Consider the following 15,215-nt stretch of genomic DNA (forward strand, 5'->3'; position numbering starts at 1 on the left):
ACCACTGAGGAAAACCATGCTATTGAAGGTAGTTGTGCAACTGACTCAGTAGGTGGCACTCTTTCCTTTGAGTCAGTGGTGAACCAATACCTCAGTGCTAAGAGGCAATGTGGATCCAGTCCTATGACCTCCTGCATGCTACAGGGAAGCAGGCCCCTTCCAGTTCTCAAACCAAAGAAATGAGAGGTTAAAAGCAGATTCAATGAATCTGAATACTCTGGTCCTACTTTCCCTGAAATTTGATTGTAGGTTCTAGTTTTGGCCCATATGTGATTGATATATTTCTTCAGGCATTTTCTTCTGCCATAGAGGACTTTATAGAAGTTCCAGTAATGAATAAGCATTGTGAACTACAGCTATTTATCTCATGGAATTTAATGATCCAAAGGCACATATCCTCTTACTTAAAACTTACATGACACCTGGCACAGAAATTACAATGGCAGTAATTACACCACTTATACTTACAATATATATAGTGAGTTAACTAAACAATTCCTTACGAGCGGTGTGAGTTAATGAAACAACTCCTTCCGAGTAAAACTAAGCCTATGGGCCCATTTTCATTGAGCAACACTGACGTCTTTATGGGAGCTGTTGAAAGTTATGAGAAATGGGGGGAAATGGAAAAATAGGTAGTTGCACTTTCTAAACATTGTCCTAAGTACGAGCAAAGTGCCTTTGCTGATTTTAATCGAGGCAGCACTGCACAGGGAAAGAGATGGTTTCCTAGCTAACCGGGTCCCCAAACTAGGCCGCCTTTGGTTAAACCAAGCACCTGAAAACATACCAGGAGCCAATGCAGCTCTTGAAATACTTGTGCTATGTGCTTCCTCTGGGACTCACCACTTGATAAGTGGATGGCTGCATTCTGCACAAGCTTGAGCCTCCAATGCAATGTGCAGCCCTATGGAGAGAGCGTGACAATGGTGAAGTCTCCAGCGACAAAGGCATGAATGATCGTAAGAAGATCCACAGCAGAAAATAAAGCACATTCTCATGCATAAACAGAGATGGAAAATGTTCTTTTCCATACTTCAGAGTTGAGCAGCCAGACTGGGCTGTTTCCATCCCTTTTTGCATGTTCAGCAAAAGGAGTTCCCAGGCAAGATTTGCAGTGAGGATTTGGCTAAAGCAAGATAGCCAAGTGACTTTACTGCCATTTAAGTTAGGGCTGTACTCAGACATTTATTGTAAACTTCTTTTTTCACCCTAGATTTAATCTGCAAAGTGGCATGCCTTAGTCTCTTAAAGGGACAGACAGTAAGATCAAATTTCATGGACCCTTATTGCATTTCCTGGGTCGATGTCCCATATCTCTGAAAACTTGGAGAAAAACAATGGGATGACTAATGTTCACACCCGTGGTATTTAATCCTGTTGACTACTCTAGATGTTATAGTTAAATAATCACAGGGAAAGACAACATTCACCAGGTACATGCAGAACCCATCAGCAGATGGGATCCTATTTTCCCTAGATCACCTGTTTATGTGGTGAATTGTCCCCTGAAAAAATTGTCAAATGCTGCCAATTTTGTGTGGAGTTGAGCTCCTGTAGCAGAGGAACTGTTTGTGGCAGAAAATAAGCATAAGCATCCACACCTCTTTTGTTTCAAATGAGCTATTTAAAAATGAGAAGGGGAGAAAGGATTGGAGGATGATCCTTAGGAATCATCCCACTTTACCTCCAAGAGGCCAGGCTAACTCTGTATTTAGCCAGAAGTAAATGAAAGGCAGGTATTTTCTGGTAGATCTCTTGGAACAGAAAGGAACAGCTGCAGTCAGCAAGGTCTCTTCTTCAAGTGATTCATATTTAAAACAGGGAAATAAAATACAAGTCCTATGTCCAAAAGATCCATAGAATAAGCTCTCTACACCCTCTACTAGTGAAAAGAGGAAAATGCTGCCATAGAGAGCTTCATTTGCATAGACTACCTACCCACAGTTCCTCTAGAGTCACCATAACTCTACATGAACTTGGATTTTGGGGTTAGTGGGCTCGCACAGTGCCCTGAGCAGAGAATGGGGTTCTTATCTTGGAATAAAAAGTTCATTTCCAAGCAGACTGGATTCTACTGAAAGGTTTGGAATGGTTTTGGTTTCCTTTCTATGGAACTTTTGTGCTAAGAGGTTGTGTAATTTGTGGATTTTGTTGCAAGTGATGGCACAGAGGATAGCAGTAATCTACCAACTTTAAAAAACTGAGTTGTTAAATGGGATTAGAAGGCTAGATCAGGCAAGCAGCTCTCTTGGGATGAGCCTACTCTGCTAAAAGATACTTAGACTATTACTACTCACTGTTCCAAACTGTGGGTGAGGATGTTTGGTGTAGCCAACAGGCCATTACCCATGGGATGGTCTCACTAGTAAGTGGGAAGGGAATTAGGCCAAAGCTAGTCAAGGGAGGGGAATATTTTATTCTTTATGTGCATGTATATTGTGTTGCTAGGTTTCCCATGTTTGACTGTATTCCTGTTGCCCTAATGAAGATCTTGTTTGCACAGTATGAGTGCTTATGAGTGGGGAATTTCTGCCTGTTAAGAGAACATGAAGAGTATGTTTAGTTTTCTTGATTTCAGGAGAGGGGGAAAGGAATCAAGTTTATCTAGTTATTTGTCAAGAGGAACCCTAGATATGTTGAACACAGCTATTTTGTCTGCTCTTAACCTGTCTGCAGGTGGCTACAAAAGCTCATATAATTAGAGAGCTCCTCAATTTGAAGTTCAGCCCCATGATGGTCTTTGGAGTGAAATCCTGGCTCCATTGATGACAATGGCCCATTGATATCAATAGGGCCAGGATTTTACCTTGGGTGTGCAGTCCAACTTCCCAAAAGTCATTCTTCACCTCTCTGTCCCCCAGGCTGCCACTGTTATAGCCCTTCCCTGTGCAATGGGAGGGGAAGGCCAAACTACAGATAGCCCTTTACCCACAGAGACAAGGCACTGTCCCCTGGGGCAGCAAGTGTGTTGATTTTGGTATATCTTTTTAAAATAATCAGTGCGTGTTTGCTAGCTGGAGAAAAACAACATTGATAAGGAAGGTATCTGGCAGTGATTTTTCAAAGCTGCCTAGGGCTCTGGGCTGCTCAATCAATGGGAACTGGGTGTCCAACTACCCTAGACAGCTTGAAATATTCAGACTTTGTGTCCAAACTTTTCCTAGGGGACTCTGTGCAAAAGGCAGGGAATTAGCTATGCAGCTTGCTGAAAAATGCAGTTCATGTTTGGCTGGAACATGGGTAATTTAGCCTTGATATATCTGTCTCTGTTCCCACTACCACTGGAACAGAGCGGGTCCAAAATTTAGAATTATTGGTGTACGGCAGAGTGCCTGGAAGCCTAGGATGCCTGGCCCCAGCACAGTCTGCATAGCATGGCTGTCCTGGAGTAGCGGACAGCCTGGGGAGCTCAGCAACCCTCCAGGTGGACTGACAGGAATCAAACTTGTCAAAACCTCATTGGTTTAATCATAAGGTTGTTAATCCTGGAACGTTTCTGACAAACATTTTGGCTTCAACAAACTGGTATTTTCCAACTGAATCCTCTTTTGCTGAAAAATTCCTGACCAGCTCCATGTTGGAAGCACATACTGAGCTGAGCTCCAAGCCTTCTGTTGACTCTGTGCAGCAGAACCCAAGGGAAGTCCATGAGGATTCAACGTGTGCTCAAGGGGCTGCTCACATAGAACAGGACTGTTGCTCCTGGTTTTTACCATGTGCTTTGAAAATACGGATTTTGGGTTGGAGATCTGACCAAGTGCCTAATCCTGATCCTGCTCCCATCCCAGTCAGTGACAAAATTCCCCATTGACTTGACTGGGGGAGGGACTGGACCACTAATCTTGCTCTACAAAACAGTTTACTTATAATCAAGTTAAACGTATAATTTTATTCTGGCTTCATACAGGACTCTCATTTGTGTCAGAAGTGATTAGAAATTTCTTGACTAGGCTTTGATAAAGAATTGTGATTAATTTGTATTTCCCATATTCTGTTATGTCCAGCATCAGTGGTTTATTGGGATACACATTTAAAATTAGGATAATTGGATTCCAGTCAAATCATCAGGAAGGCCTTTGTCATGAAGTGTTCCTAGAAATTTGGGAGATACGTTGCTACTTAAAACTTTGAAGTTTGAATGCAGCTGTTTGTTTCATATTTCATTGTTCTCCTTTATCCTTTCACTAATAATTTCTTCAGCATTGTCAGTTAAATTATTTAAGGTTTAAGAGATCCAAGCCCTGTAGGTGCTGCGCCAGAAGTTTGCCGTTGGCTCTGATTTAACTGAAAGCTGAATGCTGCAGTGGTGCAATCTGAAGTAAATTAAAGCGCACGTTGCATGTTCAAATAACACTAAAGACCAGGTTCTGTATCTTGATGTATAGTCAGATGCAGTATTTGCATGTAGGGGAGTTTTGTGGTGGATATTTTTTCTGGTTGTTTTTTTAATTTAAATCAAGGTCTAAAAAAAATGGGTGAAATGATGCAAAAGCCATTTCAAGTTTGGGAAGGACAGGGGAAAAATCAAGAAGCATAATTCAGTAGTTCAAGCATAGGACTGGGAATCAGAAAGTCTCTGAGCTATTCTAAGCTCTGCCTCTGTCTTGGGAAAGTTGCTCAGGGCCTGATTTTCAAAGGCATTTGGGTGCCTAATGGGATTTTCAAAATCACCTAAACAGATTGACTTCAATGAGAGTAAGGGGTCTAATCTGGCTCTTACTGTCTGTGTTACTCAAATTTCACCATTTGTAAAATGGGGATGATAATAATTTTCTGCCTCAAAAGGTAGCAAGTTTAATCAATATTCATACAGAGCTTTGAGATCTTTAAATGGGAGGCACAATAGAAGCATCAAAGGATTAAGCAGCGCTGTACAAATACTTGAGATTAAGCACACTCGGAATTTGCCCTTTTTAGTTTCATTGCATCTCCTCACATAAGACATTTCCTGCAGAATGTTTTGCATTAGTAAAACTTTCACTGAAGTTGAATGCCATCTGTAAGAGAAAACGTCAGTGCAGCTTTTTGTGATGTATTTTCAAGTTTGAAACTGGTTGATTAGGTTTCAGTATGTGACTGAAGTCACTGGGTATTTATTCAGGATGGTGGATAGGAGGAGTCTACTTTTATGCTCGGTAGGATTAGAAGAAGCTATTGTGATTTATTTACATACCTATTTATTTATACTAATATATTTCTGTATTTATCTGATGTGGGAATGAGGAGTTAGAGATACCATAGGCCAAGGATGGGCAACTTTAAGGTAGTAGAGGACCATAAAATCCACTAAAAAGCCTTGGCCACAGGGATGTGACACTGGTGGAGGGGAGGGGTCAAGTCTTTCCCCCACAGGGTGTGCCATGGGGGGTTCTGCCCTGCCCCCAGAAGGTGGGAGGCCCTGATTGGAATGCAAGGCTGCCCTGCACTCACCCTACAGAAGCAGGCCTTTCCCACAGGGCTGGGCCTATCTCCCCACTTCAGCCCATTTGGCACACCTGTGTCTGGGCACAGCCAGGACCCCACTCCCTTTCTGACCTTGAGGCCACTGGATCCCCTGCCCCTAGCAGGGTTGTGGTGGGCCAAGTAAAATGATCTGGTGGTCCACCAGTTGTCCATCCCTGCCATAGGCACTCAGAAGATACCAAACTGGATAGGCTAGCCATCCACCAGAGACTCTAGATGGGAGTAGTAGGCCACAAATCCTCCTACCTCGCAAGACAGAACCAACAAGTAATGTGAAGGTTCTGTTGCTGTGCCTGTCAGAAGGAAGGTCTGCTGTCAGTGGAAGGTCTGTTGCTGTGCCTGTCAGAAGGTGGGGATGAGCGGAGTCTAGTGTGGGATTCCTCAGTTTCGATATTTTGAAGACAGTAAGATAAACATAGATCCATGTGTGAAGCCAGCATTATCATGGCAAAACACACACAAAGCGTAGGTCAGGAGAGCTCTCTCCCTCACTTCACAAACCTATCATTACAAAAGCTAGCTTCTACTACTATTTGCAATGCATAACAATTATACTGAACATACTAATTTTTGAAAAATGCTACATATTCTTACATGCCAGTAGATGGCACACTTTAAATTATCTACATTTATGCAGATACCTCACTTTTCAATAGCACTCCCAACACAGTCCCCTCATAATCAAATTAATAAAAAATCACTGTGGTGTGCTGAGAAAATTTTTATGACTCTCCATGCCCCTTACCCCCAACTCAGGGGTCTATTATTATTTTATTATTAGTGTTCATTATATTTATTATTGTAGTGCCTACGGGTCAATCAAGATCAGGGCCCCATTGTGCTAGGTACAGACACAGAGTGCAGCTGCTCCACTCATTTAGCTATTGGGAGTTCCTCATAGAGAACAACTGTAGAAAAGAGCGCGTGATGCTCATTACCTTGACTCTTCAGCATATCTACATAATGAGAAGCTCTCCACTCTTTAGTTAATTCAGGGTTGGTGAGATGGAAGGTTTACAAAAGAGCTGATGCTTCCCTGGACCACATGGGAACAATCCAAACCACTTTGCTCTACAAAGCTGGGATGAGAGCATCATAAAATATTTTCTCAAGAGATTTCTGGGAACTCTCTGTGCCAATCTGAAGCAGCCAATATATCCTGTGTTGTGGTATTTGAAATTTCATTTCCAGACTCTATCAAAAACACAAATCATAGAGGCCTGCAAAAATGGAGAACAATGAGGGCAAAAATAACTAAACTCTTTTAAACCTTTAAAAAGTGTTCTGTGTAATTTAGGGATAAGGTTAGAGCTGACTCATTTAATATGACCTGGTCCCCCGCTTTTAGTTGGGTGAGTTGGGGGATGGTACTGTTATGCGAAAGTTGTCAGAATGCTATGACATTCTGTAGCAGTGTTATAGAAGCCAGTCTTTAACCAAGTAATTATTACTGAATACTTTCTTCACAGTAAGTTCAGTACAATAAACTTCTTCAAGGTTAAAGACATCAAAGATGTAATGGACTTGTCAAACCCTATAAGGAATTTGTATAGTACAGTACATATTCTATCTCATCAGATTACTGATTTGTAACAAATCTGCCAGTTCCACTGTGTGAAGTTTACTGGCCTGGATTGAGAGTCTAAGCTGTAATGAATTTCAAAATTTCATTGGATGATTTTTTTTGTTCTCAGTAAATCAATAAAGTCGAACTGTAAATGATATCTTATATTCAGAAGAACAGGCTGGGAAACTGGATTTCAGTTCCATGAAAACTTGAGGTTTTGGGCATTGTTTTTGCTCCCAATCGGGCTGAAGGGGAACTAAGAGTGTGAGAGAATTGTCTCTACCACAACCCTCCTTGTGAGTTGCTTAGGAGCTAGGACCTTGGGAGCCAGGGCTCTCTGAGCTGGCCAATTCCCAGGAGACAGGAAGCCTGGGGACTTGGCCAGCGAGTTTGGAAGTCTGGTGGACTTCGACTTTGAGGCAGTTCACCTGGTGGGCTGCCCCAGAGCCATGGACCCTGGACGTCTGGGTTCCTCAGGACCCCACCAGGCAGGCTATGGAGGAGATGGGCAGGCAAGCAAGCAAGCATGAAAACAGGAAGGGTTTGATGGAAATTCATCAAGATTGAATAGTCTCAATGAATTACGAAATTCTGATGAAAGAGAGTTTGTTGGAATTTTTCCAACCAGCTCTAATGTTCAAATGCCTTGTATCCCTGCCGACCAAGAAGATGGGGGAATTTCCTCCCAGGGATCCCTTGACATCAGGTAGATGCTGTCTATTATGTTGATCACTTTTGCCTCTCTTTGCGAGCCTGTTTCTTATTCCCTTATGCAGTTTTCCAAACCCTTTGGATGAAACAGTGCCTGTGGGAATTGAAGGCATCTCACTTCTAACCTGCAGCCAGGGCACATTGCTGCATCACATCTCCTTTAGAGCTTTTCTTCCAGTTGGAATAACAGCCACAGCCCCTCCTTAGTCTCACATGAGGTATTCAGAAATTGAATCTGCTCCCCTCTGGCCTGCCCACGACGGTGTGATTTATACTAAGTTATTCAGAGCAGGCCTGGAACCTGGCTATGAAGATAGAAGTTGAAGAGGCCTCACTAGGTGGGGTCTCCACTTGTATCCTCATTACCTTGCATAAACACTTCCACACTGGGGTGAATTTCATATTCAGAGATACAGGTGATACTACAAGGAAAAGCAAAATATCCCACCAATTTACTGTGCAAAAAACAGAGCAATCTGACTAGCCAAATTCAGAATATTTGCATGAGGATCTAAATTTGGAATTATTGAGGGCCCAGTTCTGCCATCTTCACTCTGTGATTATTCTCCATTGAAATCAGAATTGACCCATAATTAATAGCAGAATGGGGACAGGAAAATTAGGGTATAGAGGATTTAAAAGCCCAGCACTCTCAAGTCGGACTAGATTTCAAAGCAGCTCAGCTCTCAGTTAGGCACTTAAACAAAGTGGTCAGGTTTCCAGCATGCAGCAGCTCCTATTTTCCCAAGGGAGCCTTTGGGTGATGAACTCCCTTGAAAGAGTGGCCCTAAATTTCCAATGTAAATAGCAAGAAGAATGACCCTGCTCTTCTAATGGGGAAAAAACAATGTTTCAGCCTTCTTTATACATCATATAAAGGCCAAATGGGCAATTTCTCCCCCTTTGATGATCATATCTGCATCTGTGTATCGAATTTCTTTGCTCTTGTGACTTCAATTCAGAGCCAATAAAGCATATACAGTACAATGATGGTTTCCTTTATGATTTGTTTTAGTTTCTGTTAAGCTTTCTAAAACTGTTTTGTTTTATGATTTCAGACAACCAACATTCAAAGACACTAGCGCTCTTCAAAAATGTGTATGGGAGCCTAATGCCTCCTTCGGAGTCTCTACATTGGGTCAAGCAGTCAATTCAAAAATGGATAGATATTTACCTATTATAATTGTGGCAACAGCTCTCACAATTCATGCATTTGCTGGCAGCCTACGCAGAGAACCTGAGCCCTGAATAGGACTGGGGACCGACCTGCCATCTCACTATTAAATATGGTCCCTTCAGGCAGATTGCAGATGTGGTAGGAGGAAACTTGCAGTGCTTGTGCCAGAGCAACACCTGTTCTGTGTAAAGAGCTTCAATCCCTAGGGCTGTCAATCAGGCCCCTTTCACGTTTTTTTTTTTTTTTTTTTTTTTTTTTTTTTTTTTTAGGTAGGAGGGAAATAAATCACATTCTTTTGCATTTGTAAGTTCTCTTATCACTGCATCAATTACTGCCTGGGCCAGCAGGAAAAACAGATGTTTCCGAAAAAGAAGGTATTTTCTTTTAGAGAGAGCTCATTTTGAGAGATATTAGACAGGCATTTCGAGCAGAGAAACTTTTCTTTTCTTGTTTCCCCACATAAAAGCTTCTTCAGTTCCTAGCCATTCTTAGAACTGTTTCATGTAGCCTTTGGGAGAACAATAGTGTGAACCAAGTTCAGATACAAACAATCAGTTTTCTCAACACAGTTTTACTTACAATTTAATGAGAAACTCTGTTCCTGACTGAGCCTTGAGTAGGAGATGGAAACTGTTTTTAATGATTGTTTTGTCACTTGGTCAGCAACTTGTATTCAAAAGGATAGAATTCACTAGCAGATTCATCCTTTCCTCCCTTTGTTGCCTGTTAGACTGGATTAAAATATATCCTGTTATAGTAAGAGCCTATCAGTCTGTGAAAAGGTAATGTTTCTTTTGTTTAAGTACTGTCAGTCATTATGTGCTACATTTTCAATTGGCCTCTTACTAGCCTCTAAGGTTATGTCTACAGTGTAATTAAACACCCACGCCTGGCCTGCGTTAGCTGACCTGGGATCGCACGGCTCAGATTTCAGGGCTGTGAAATCGTGGTGTAGATGTTCTGGTTCTGAGACCCCATGAGGTAGGTCAGTCCAACCTGAGCCCAAACGTCTACACTGCAATTTTACAGTCCCGCAGTCTGAACCCTGGGAGACAAGTCAACTGACGCAGGCCAACCCTGGGTGTTTAATTGCAGCGTAGACAGACCCTTAGGGTATATCTTCATTGCAGAGCTAACCTGGGTGTTCAGAACCCAGGTTAGCTGAGCCCAGAAGTGAGCAGCCACACTGCTAAGCCACAATTAAGTGTGTTTTCACTATTGCTGGGCTTAACCCAGAGTGTGCTAAGACTTCTGAGGGCATGTCCCCTGGCTCTTGGTGCTGCAGTAAGCTGAACTGCTCGGTGATCCTTTTCCCAATGAATGGTGGGGGAATTTTCTGTCTGGGTGACACAGCGGTGTTCTGAGAAGGTGTTGGAAAACGATCACCACTCAGGTGATTTAGCCTAAGTGCCTGCTGCAAAATGAATGAGTTACCAACCTGAATGAAAGCAGCACCAGGACTGTAGCCTGTACCTCAGGATGGACCAGCTAGACTGGCTGTAGAGCACCACCCCATTCAGGGAGAGGGTTTTGTGTGTGGATGAGAGGAGGATGTGGATGACTTCAAAGTAAGAGTCTGAGTTAACTCTGCACTGAAGACGTGCACATAGAAATAAGAGTCCAATGCTATTTCCAGTGGAGCTAGTGAAAGCTTTCCCTTGGCCTTCATGAAACTAGGATTGGAACCTTTTCCAGTGAATGAGCAGTTGTGTGCACGTTAGATAGTTCCATACAAAATTAATTATTGATCCTCATTTTAGGTGCAAATGCCAGTTTGTCTGCACAAATGCAGGTACTGCACATGCAAAAATACTATGCAGAGCTGGTCAGAAATGTTCCCACAGAACATTTGGAGTTCTGGGGGAGAAATGCCCCTTGGTCAAAATCCAAACACTTTGTGGGAACATGTCAGTATCATTTAATCTTCCAAGGAGAACCTACCTTGGGGGCTGTTGCAGAGCTGGGCCCCTGGAAGATCTAGGAGCTCTGGCTCCAGCTGGACTTTCAGGGCTCACAACTCTCCTAGAAGTGTAGAGATGACACATTTCCTGTACACATTTCATGCACTCTTTGGTTTCCTGCAACATTTTTCTTGCTGGGACAGAGCAGAAAGAAAGAAGCCTAGGACAGGATGGTTGCAGGTTGTAGCTACACAGAGTAGTGTGAGGTTTACCTCATTTCAGGACTACTTCTGTTGATAATAAACAGTTTATCTGGACACTAGTCTGCTCATCAGTAAGAGACTACAAGGCTTGCAGGCTCCCTGACACACAGCTGAGCAGCTCCCTGACACAGAGCATGGTTTTGGGACAGGACCTTCAGGGCTTCTTGGTAGCCACCAAGCAGGCAGCTGGAAGTTTGGGCATCTTGGGGAGACTCTTCAAATTTTTCAAAATGAAACTGACAAGGAATGTTTTGGGTTTTGGAAACCATGCTCCCTCCTTCCCCAATCCATGGGAAACGCCTAAATTTTTCGGGTTTGCTCCAATGCGGATTTTTTTTTAATTTTAAATTTCCCATCGAAGAGGGATTCTCGGTTACCACCAGCGCTAATCCCATGTATAATTTCTGAGTGCAAAACTAGAGGCCACTGATGCAAATGCGGCCCAAAGCATTACATCTTCTTCACTTTTTTTCTATTTGTACTTTTTCCGTTTTGTGTTTGGAAAAGACCTTTGATTAATATTGACTCACTCTGCTCTCTTGCTGCCCTTCTCTTTTTTTCTCTGAAAGCCTTAACTGGCTCTGAATAGTCTTGTCTAATAAAAATGCCTCTCTTATATAGCACTTCTCATCAGTAGATCTCAAGGCGCTTCATGATCTTTAATGTATTTATCCTCACAATGCCCCTATGAGGCAGGGCAGTGCCATTATCCCCATTTTACAGATGGGGAACTGAGGCACAGAGAGGCAAAATGACTTGCCCCAGGTCACACAAGAAGTCTGTGGAAGGAAAGGGATTTGAACCTGGGGCAACGAAGTCTTAGACCAGTTCCCTAAACATTGGACCATTTCTAGTGCAAATTTTCGCCTTAGCCAATTTTTCACGTGAGCTGTATGTAACCCTTTGTGTCTCAATTGCAGTGGGGGAGGGGAAGAGGGAGGCTCATGCCACCAGATCTACACACAGAAGGGACTTTTCACATATGGATTTCCCCCTCCTTTGTGGATGCCAGGCTCAGCTGTCTCCATGGCACAGCCACCACCATCACTGCATCCACCTGGCCCTTCTGCGATTACCGTCCCTCCTCCCCTCACTGTGCTGGGAAAGAGTGTAGAGAATTGGCTGGATGAGAACGCGAGTAAGCAGGACAATGAGCTTATGAAGAAAAATAAAAGGAAGCCCGTGGACTTTGATGATAATTGGTGGACACCCAGTTTTATGAAGGCTCCAATAGAGTTCCATTTAATTGGCTATTAAATAACGCTTTTTAAAAGGTCTTCCAGTATATTTTTATGTGCTAGGCTGCTCTCCCTTGCCTCTCTAAATTTGCCCACCATCAGTAGCAAACTAAAGTTATGGCCCTCTGATTAGGACCAACCAGTTACTTTAAGAGGTACAATATACGAGCCTGATCCCAAACCCATAGAAGGCAATGGAAAGACTGCCACTTACTTCAGTGGGCTTTGGATCCAGCCTTAATTTCTAGAAGAAACTAAGTCCACTCCCCTAGTGCATATTTTTTCTACTCCCCCGTGCATATTTTTCAACCCAAATTCAGTTGTCAGGGCTTTCAGATCAATACCATTAAAATTTCATTGGAAGGTAAACTGTTTTAAGAGGCTGGCCTGCCATAATCTGCAATTATATAATGTGCTAAGTGAGTGGAACTTTTAAAGGTATTGAAGGATTTTTTTTTTTCCATTTCACTAGATGACATCCAATGATAATGGCCTTAACATGATGGGAAATTAATTGAGAGCGCATTTCTACACTACCATAATTTTATCATCCATCCTATTGCTGCTATTAGCAGGAATCCATAACCCCATGGGTGTTGCGAGTGAATCTCTCTGAGCAGAACTTAGTCTAGAGGTCATACTGTTAGCTTCTTCCATCAGCCGGGTGTCAAATCATTGTCAAAAATAAATTACTGGCGTATTCATTTTTTTTTTTTTTTTTTAGCTTCTAGCCTTGTGCTGTGGTGTACAAGATGATTTGTAGTTCGCCATGGGGGATAGAAGAGTGCTGGTGGCCATTTAAAGCCTATTTCACCTAGGTACTTAATGGAATCATTACCTGTTAACTCAGATGTGCGCATCAGCACTTGTGATTTAATGTCCGTTATAAAGTGGCATTAGGCAATCCTGAATTCTGACTCATCAACAGCCATCCTGGTACAACATCCATATTTTGATAGATCTGCTTTTGGTTTATTGAATCGCATCACATGCTAAATAAATAAAATCAAAGCATCTCTGTAAACTGACCAGTCACAAAGCAGGATTTCCTAATACCATTTTTAAGTCTGTAAGTGACTGTCCTAGCTGAAGAATTATAAAGTGCTTCATCGTCTTCAAGACCTGATTGTTTCACTCTTCTGAATGATGATTAATACATTTTAAGCTGATTATAAAAAGCGATTCTTCTCAGAAAAATGGTTTGGGGGAAAAATTGGCATTGTAGTGTTCTACGTTTATAGTTTCATTGTGATTTCCATATCAAACTTGTTCAGTTCCTGAATAAAAAGAATTTTTTTCCTCCTGCCAGCCCAGCAAACTGAGATAAAATCAAGATGAGTTTGTTCTTGTCCATCATCCCTAGCAAACCAGGTTATGCCTTACAATTCTGCTTGTTAAACCTCACTGTCTTAATTTTATACCTCTGAAATCTGTGTGAGCCCATTAGAGCATAGTAAATAACTGAATGGGAAAATTTTCCTGGATCATTTGTGTTTCATTCAAAATTTTATGAAAAACTGGAAAAACAGGAAAAAAACAGAGAAATCCTGTTTGCATTTTTTACCACATTTCTCCTCCTTTTCTTCTTGCCTCTTTTTCCCAACTTGCCATTGAAAAAAGAGGAAAAGGAGCAGAGGCCAGGAGATCACATAATTTAAAATAACATATAGTAGAAACTTCAGATGGAAGTGCCCAGCTCCTAAGCTAATAACTCCCGAACTCTGCAATAGTAGTATTAATTTTTATAAATTTTAGTATTTAACATTAAAAACTTTAATTTGTGCAAAAATGCATTTAATTAAAACATGTTAAAGATTTTTCATTGTGATTGTGTTAATACTAGTACAGAGGGGGCATGCTCTAGGGCCTGATCCAGAGAAGCACTGACCATGCAAATTTCCATAGAAGATAATTAGAATCAATTCACATTTTGCTGAATCAGATCAATACAACAGAACATCTGCACCATGACAGAGCTTTGTAGTAACCAGAATTGCAAGTGTGAACATTACAAATAAATATTTTAGGGGTGAATATTTAGGGGTGACAAAACTCTCATTGACGTCAGTGGGGCTAGGATGTCACCTAAAACTTTTTTTTTTTTATTCTAGTACACTGAGACCCAGTTCAACAAAGCACTTAAACAGACACTTAATTCACTTTGAAATCAGTGGCAGTTGCTTAAGTGCTTTGCTGAATAGGGACGGACTGCTGAATCAGGGCCCCTGTGCGGTTCAGATACATCAGAGCTCAGTATGGGCTCAAAGCTGCAAACGTTTAAGCACCTAAGTATATTATTCACATGTGGAAATGACTGTAAAACAGGCCCTTATAAGTGGTTAGGGCCGCTTTATTGTAGCACTGAGATACTCCAGGATATGAAATTTGTCAATTTGCCAGCACAACAGAGTGCCCCCTGTCATTCCATGTTGTCTGAATAGCACATTTGCACTAAGATGAGTTCTTTGAAAGGAAGGCAAACTTATGTTTTGATTTAGGTATTAAAAATGACTTAATTCCCAGGTTTGTTATTTGCACCCTATTTATTAGATTTTTTTCATTAGTTATTTTCAAATTGTGTCGCGGTCTGTCAACTGTTTTGTTACACGATTTCCCTAGAGAGAAAATTGAACTTCATATCCATGCTCATAGATCACAGTATGAATAAGACTTGCCACACTCCAGTTGGCAGGTGGGGAATATCAGTGAATAACACTGGAATATAATTGGCTTTAGCTTCTCATGTTGTGTCACTAGAAATTGCTTTATTCTTATAGCGCTTGACCTAAGAAACAAGGACATATTTTAAATTCCAGCCGGCTTAAATCACTGTATTAAGGGTTTTCGATAGAACTGAAGAGTTATTACCAAGGCTAAACTGCTTGTTTTTCA

General features: G+C 41.7%; 1 long non-coding RNA gene across 1 annotated transcript in view; it reads left to right on the forward strand.

The window, feature by feature from the left end:
- The first annotated feature begins 2,025 nt into the window (after positions 1-2,025).
- The window catches only part of LOC137154121 (uncharacterized), a 41,646-nt gene continuing 28,456 nt past the window's right edge, over positions 2,026-15,215 (forward strand). The window contains exon 1 of the long non-coding RNA XR_010920083.1: positions 2,026-2,084. This is a non-coding gene — a long non-coding RNA (uncharacterized lncRNA). The remainder of the gene's footprint in view (positions 2,085-15,215) is intronic.

The sequence above is a fragment of the Emydura macquarii genome, unplaced genomic scaffold, assembly GCF_026122565.2.
Source record: "Emydura macquarii macquarii isolate MOO-44397 ecotype Brisbane River unplaced genomic scaffold, CSIRO-AGI_Emac_v2 contig_1253, whole genome shotgun sequence".
NCBI classification, from domain to species: domain Eukaryota; kingdom Metazoa; phylum Chordata; order Testudines; family Chelidae; genus Emydura; species Emydura macquarii.